Source organism: Bos grunniens, chromosome 5 (genome assembly GCF_055505025.1).
Source record: "Bos grunniens cultivar Pamir isolate PY7600 chromosome 5, Bosgru_T2T1.0, whole genome shotgun sequence".
Lineage (NCBI taxonomy): Eukaryota > Metazoa > Chordata > Mammalia > Artiodactyla > Bovidae > Bos > Bos grunniens.
Window position 1 is genome coordinate 31,632,103 of NC_141169.1, and position 6,939 is coordinate 31,639,041.

The 6,939-nt window shown below is 47.3% G+C and overlaps 1 long non-coding RNA gene across 1 annotated transcript; it reads left to right on the forward strand.

The window, feature by feature from the left end:
- Window positions 1–424: 424 nt before the first annotated feature.
- Window positions 425–6,685, forward strand: LOC147371675 (uncharacterized). The gene is made up of 2 exons (XR_015163698.1): window positions 425–552; window positions 6,411–6,685. It is a non-coding gene; the product is annotated as an uncharacterized LOC147371675 (long non-coding RNA).
- Window positions 6,686–6,939: the final 254 nt, after the last annotated feature.

Genomic DNA, 6,939 nt, shown 5'->3' on the forward strand with positions numbered 1-6,939 from the left:
CCTGCCCATCAGAGCCCTGAGCTGGACTCACTGCCGCCTGAAGACACAGGTGACGTCCAGAGGTGGCGCAGGAGAGGTGCCGGGGGAGGGCTCAGGGTTTTCTCTTGTGAAGGCAAGAGACAAGGATTTGGATTATCCAGTCTGGAGAAAACTGGAAGAGGGAAGGAGAGGCTTTTAATAATAATAACAGACTTCAGGGCTCTCTGTGTCACATTCTGTTTTCTCTCCCTCAGGGAAGAGGAAGTGCTGGGGTTGGAGCGTCTAGGAACTGGCGAGCAGAAGCATGTCCCAGCTGTGCATGAAACCCTGGCTCAAGAAATTCGAAATCTCTGCCAAGGCTCACAGAGGTTGCCTAAGGTCACAAGGCAGTCGGTGCTGGGCCCTGGACATGGACGCAGACCACGGCCCACTGAACGTGGGCCAAGGCTTTCAACCCACGCGCTGCGGCCAGAGGCCCGGAGGCCCAGGGGGTCAGATAGGTTGGCAAACCCAGTGGAGACTCCTGATTTGCTTAAGAGTCCCATCCCCAGGAAGTGGTGGAAAGAACACAAGGTAATGCAGTATTGCCACCCCCATTTCAGAAAAACCAAAGCTCAGTGAAAGATGGAGTAATTCACCCAGTTCACATAACTGGGAATGGCTGGCACCAGGATTCGAACCCGGGCCTCATGATCTGAGCACAGGTAGAGACCTGTGCGGCCTCTGGATGTGTGGAGTCTGGTTCTCAAGCTAGCGGGGCTGACTCCAGAGCGGAGATGCTAATGAAGTCCCATAGCACCTCTTGGACCCTTGGAGGACCGAGGACTGAGTGAGACAGTGCAGGTGGAGCCCAGCACACAGGACAGCCGTGGTGGCTCTCCTCTATGTCTGGCTGGCTTCGGGTCTGCCTTTCCACTATTTGCTCTGTGCCGGGGTTTATGCCCTTGGCCTTCACTAACCTGGAAGCAAATATCTGTCCTTCCTCCGTGTTTGTCCTCGTCAGTAAACAGGATTGTGGGTTAAGGGGTGACTGCCTGACCCTCGCAGTCCCACCCATGCCAGACTCTGGTTGTCTGGGGCGCATCCCCTGGCGTGCCCTGGAAGACTGGACTGGGGGTGAGCCGGGAGGCTCCCAGAGAGCAAGTCCAGCAAGTCATATTTTGTATAAGGATGCTGAGGTCCAAAGAGAGAGAGTCCGGGTCAGGGTCATTCCTTCCATCTGTCCACATTCACTGAGCCCCTGCTGGGTTCCAGATACTGTTCTAGACACTGGGGATATGGCAGGAAATGGTACTGAAAAGACCCCACCAAGAGGCAACGTAAGAGATGCAGGTTCGATTCCTGGGTCAGGAAGGTCCCCTGGAGGAGGGCATGGCAACCCACTCCAGTATTCTTGCCTGGGGAATCCCATGGACAGAGGAGCCTGGCGGGCTGCAGCCCATAGGCTCGAAAAGAGCTGGATGTGACTGCAGCGGCTCAGCAAGCACACGTTCGAGTCTGCCATACCAGAGTGGAGGAGAAAGACAACAAAAATAGGTACACAAAAAACACATGCCAGAAAAAGATCGTGGTGACCAATGCCAGAGAACATGAAAGGGAATTGTCAAGTGGTTACTTCAGTCAAGGTGAGTTCTCTGGGCAGATGACACTAAAACCCCAGATCTAAGGGATGAAGGGATACCAGTGGGGACCATCAAGGAGCAGGGTGCTCCGGAAGATGGAATGCAGCTAAAGGTTCCCAGGTACAAGCAGAGTACATGGTACTTGGTAAAGGTGACTGTTTGGGGAACTTTAATGTTCTTTTTTTTTTTCCCCCAGGAACTTTAATTTCATAGGGAGCTGTCATGCTGGGGGAAGTCTAAGGGAGGAAAGGCACTCAGGAACATGGGAGTGAGCTTGGAAATGATGTGAAGGCTGAGCCACACATATTCCCTTTCCAGTTTCCCAGGTCCGGCCACTTCCTCATCCGCTAGTGTAGTATGAATGTGTGTGTGTGTGTGTGCGATAAATATATATTTATATGTAACTGTATGTGTAGATAAAGTGTGAATGTGTCTATGTTTTGGGCTGTGATGTAACGTGTTTCTTTTTTAAAAGTGTTTATTATTATTATTATTTATTTGGCTGTGCTGGATTTTAGTTGGGGCTTCCCTGGTGGCTCAGGTGGTAAAGAATCTGCTTGCAATGCAGGAGACCCCGGTTCGATCTCTGAGTTGGGAAGATCCCGTTAGTTGTGGTATATGGTGTTTTCAATTTTCGCTGCAGCAGGCAAACTCTTAGTTGAAGCACGTGGGATCTAGTTCCCTGACCAGGGATTGAACCCATGTCCCCTGCATTGGGAACATGGACTCTTAGCCACTGGACCACCAGAAAAATTCCTGTAACAGATTTCTGACTATGACATGTGATAGAAAATTTGAGAGCCCTGATTGGAGGAAGCAAAGGTTCAGCATGGCTGGAGCACAGTGGGAGAGGGGAAGAATACAAGGGCAAGACAGGTCATGTATGGTTCTGAAAGCAACTGGATGTTATTCAAAATGAACCTGACCCCATAAGACTTAAGCAGAGACTGGACATGACCCATGTAGTTTCTTGGTTTTGTTTTTAATCTTGCCTTTTAGAAATAGATAAACTGAATCTCCTTATAGTTACTTTTCCACCAAAACAGATTTGCCTTGCTTTTGCTGGCAAGAAATCGGGTTGGGGGGAGGCAGAGGAAAGTTATACTTCTGTCCACCTTGCCAGATCAAGAAGGACCTCCTGGAAGGACCCAGGAGAGGGGGCACACAAAGATCCCCGGAAGGCTGTAATGAAGGGTTGCAGAAGGAGGCCCAGAGGAGGGCGGGGGAGTTGCTACACTAGCGGATGAGGAAGTGGCTGGACCTGGGAAACTGGAAAGGGGATATGTGTGGCTCAGCGTTCTCATCGCTTCCCGGCTCACTCCCATGTTCCTGAGCGCCTCTCCTTCCTTAGACTTCCCCCAGCATGATGGCCCCTAGCACCTTGGCCCTGACCAAGCCTTGGTGGTGGCAAAAGAAGGCAGGAAGCCCTACCTGCTGCGGTCTTACCAGGGTCCTCTGATCCAGGTACCTGTTTCAGGAATGGTGGCTACACTCTGGCCACACACTGCTCCTCTGTCCCCCACTTCCAGCCCACAGCTCAGTCCAGACCAGGCAGAACAAGGTTTCCCCAGGACCACTGTCTTTACTGGGTCCCTGTTTCCCTTCCTGCCCCATCCTCAGCCATCTTTTCCCTCCTAATTCTTAGTCTAGTTCAGGTAGCTTTTATTTCTGTCTCTTCCTGTATAGGCCTTTATACACACACACACACACACACACACACACACATGCATTCACTGGTCCTCTTTTTCCATCTCTTGCTTCCACATCATCCCAATTCCCTAGATCATTCCCTACATACTACCAACCTCTCAGCATCTTATTCTTACTTTAACCATAGCTCAATGCTACTTCCTCTAGGAAGTTTTCCAAGAAAATTCTCCATTTTCCTTTTGTTTCTGCTTCTAATCGCTCACTAGACTCATACAACACTCAGCTCTCGGGAAGAGGAGCAGAAGAGCCCAAGAAAGAGAAAAGCTGCAGGAGTGGGCCTGGCCTTCACAACTAATCTTTGGTTTTCTCCTATGGAATATAACACTTTCACAGAATATCAACATCAAGCAAGGCTATCTAATGACCTAAATAGATCAAGAACAAGACCTCGCTGTAGTCACATCCAAACACAGACAAAAACAAGAAATTGTCCAACCCATAAAAATGAACAAACATCCCCCTGTTCTAGCTCATACGAGTGGCTGATGCTCCTTTACCAGTCACAGCGTTAGTCTTGCTTCATTCTTATTTACTAAGGTACCACTATGGTTTAGAACTGAGAAGGTAGGGACTTCCCTGGCGGTCCAGAGGTTAAGACTCTGTGCTTCCACTGCAGGGGGTATGAATTAGGTCCCCGCTTGGGGAACTAATATCCTCCATGCCAGTGCGGCACAGCCAAAAAAATAGAACTCAAAAAAAAAAAAAAATGGTACCCAATTGTAGAATCCACCAGCTTCCTGACAACCTCTAACCCAGGGCAACCTTGCTTCCCTGCTGCTACTGCTGCTGCTGCTAAGTCACTTCAGTTGTGTCTGACTCTGTGCGACCCCGTAGACGGCAGCCCACCAGGCTCCCCTATTCCTGGGATTCTCCAGGCAAGAACACTGGAGTGGGTTGCCATTTCCTTCTCCAATGCATGAAAGTGAAAAGTGAAAGTGAAGTCGCTCAGTCGAGTCCGACTCTTCGGACCCCATGGACTGCAGCCTACCAGGCTCCTCCGTCCATGGGATTCTCCAGACAAGAGTACTGGAGTGGGGTGCCATTGCCTTCTCTGCTGCTTCCCTGACCTCTCCCCAAATCTGCAAATTTAAGTCCAAATCCTAAGCCTTTTCCTGGATGCCCCACAGTTGGTGTGTGGTCTTCTCCTTGATGAAATGAGTTCACAAACCCAATTCTGTTTGACTGTAAGTGTCTGCTGGTAGTCTTCGGCTGGAGGGCACTGACAATCAAGAAAAAATATACAAGTATACTTGTGCGTATTTTTTAAAACTCTGAACTCCTACGTTTTGGTTTTTAAGTGTATTTTATGATATTTTAGTACCACGTTCCCTTTCCTAATTATGTTCTCAGGCAAACTGCCCCACCCCCTGAATCATCTGCTTCAGCTGGTTACATTGATTCTTCAGTCCTTGGGCGAGCTGAGAATTTTCCTGCATCTCTCCTCTCCAGTATTTTTTAAAAAAATAATGTTGTCTGTTTATGTATTTGACCACCTTGGGTCTTAGTTGCAGCTCTCGGTAGCACTTGCTTCAGTAGTCACAGTGCTCTGGTTTAGTTGCTTCACAGCATATGGGTATGTTAGTTTCCAGAGCAGGGATTGAACCCACATCCCCTGCATTGTCAGGAGGACTCTTAACCACTGGAGCAGGGAAGTCTTGCCGTCTCCAGTCTTGTATTAAAATTGAGGCCCAGGAGAAACCACTCTCTTAGATCAGGCTTCCAAGATCACCTAACCAGATCTGACCTCTCCCTTCTCAGCACTCCTACTGCGCTTGTTTCAGTTACCTGCCAGGCTCTTGTTTTATCTCCTCCTCATAAGCTGTAAACTCCATGAAGATGGGGACTGAGTCTTAAAATCTTGTTTAGCACTCTAGTGAGTGCTCCAGCTAAAAGGCCCCGTCAAAGGGTCAGGTATTCCCATGGCTAGGAGCCAGAGATCCCTGAGATCATGAGAAGTTATGGTTTAGAATTGAGAAGTGGAGCGCCTGAGTTGTATTAAGGAGGGGTGAGTGGGCCTTGCCTTCTAGACTCCTGGGGGACACAGGTGGCAGTGTCCCTGGGAGCTCTTTGTAAGGATCCCTAGGGCAGAGAAAGTCCTGGGTTTGTGTACTCTGTGCTAAGAGTCAGAGTGGATTTGAATTTGCTACCACCCTGAACACCTTGGTGTGTTACATCACTGTCCTAGATAAGGACCTTATCAGAGTAATCAGAGTCAAAAAAAGATAGGACAGCCCTGAGCTTTGAAGGTGTGGTACACACACACACACACACACACACAAACACATACACACACACGCATGCACACGATATCCAGGCTAGTGGCTTTTAAATTGTGTTCCCTGGAGTTTGTCCCCTAGAAGTACCCTGGGAGGCTGAGTGAGTCCCATCCCAAGTCCCTAATTCTGATTTAACCACTGAAGTTTTGTTTTTCATCTTTTTGTGTTTGGGGATACTGCATGAGATGTAATTTGTAAAAGTGTTTAATGTATGTTAACAATACCATGGAGATGCAATCAGCAAAATCCAGAATATGGAAGACACTGTAGAATAAACAATGTGGTTTCTTCATCAGGTAAACTATAGGGGAAAAAAAGGAAATGGAACCTATGAAATAAAAGATGCTTAAGAGCCATACCAATGAAATTCAGTGAGTGGACTTTGTTTAGATTCCAATGTAACTAAATCAATGAATGACACAATTGGGGAAATTTTAGCACTGACTGACTATTTGGTGATTTTTAAGGAATTATTTATTTTTAGTGGGAATAATGGTATTTTGATTATGTTTATGAAGAATCTTTTTATTTTTCAGATAAGTACTGAAATCTCTATGGATTAAATGATATGACATCCAAAATTTGTTTTACAGTTGTCCAGTGAGGAGGTGTACGGGGAGAAGCTGGATGGGGTAGAGATGTAGGGTTGTGAGGATGATTGTTGGAGCTGGGTGATGGTTACAGATGGGTTCGTTGTATTTTGTATTTCTTTAAATGTTTGAACATCTCCACACAATAAGTTTTTTTTTAAGGAAAAAAAAACAAGTTAAAGGAGATTGTAAAGAAAATTTGAAATTATAAACTTACTTATTTATTTTTTAAGTAACCGCTTTGGACTTCCCTGGTGGCTCAGTGGTAAAGAATCTACCTGCCAATGCAGGAGACATGGTTCCAGCCCCGGTCTGGAAAGATCCTACATGCCGAGGAGCAGCTGAGCCCGTGACCACAACTACCGAGCCTGTGCTCTAGAGCCCGTGCTCTGACACGAGGGAAGCCACTGCAATAAGAAGCCTGCTCATCGCAACTAGAGAGCAGCCCGCACAGCAACAGAGACCCAGCACAGCCAAAAATAAATAAATAAATAAAATGTCAGAAAAAGTAACAGCTTTATCAAGATTTAATTCACATACCATACAACTCACCAATTTAAACAATTCAGTGGTTTTTAGTATATTCACAGAGTTGTACAACCATCACCATAATCAAGTTTAGAAGAGTTTTGTCACCTCAGAAAGAAACCTCACACCTATTGGCAGACATTCTACATTCCCCCACAGGTTTTACAGCCCTGCTGCTGCTGCGTCGCTTCAGTCGTGTCCGACTCTGCGACCCCATAGACAGTAGCCAACCAG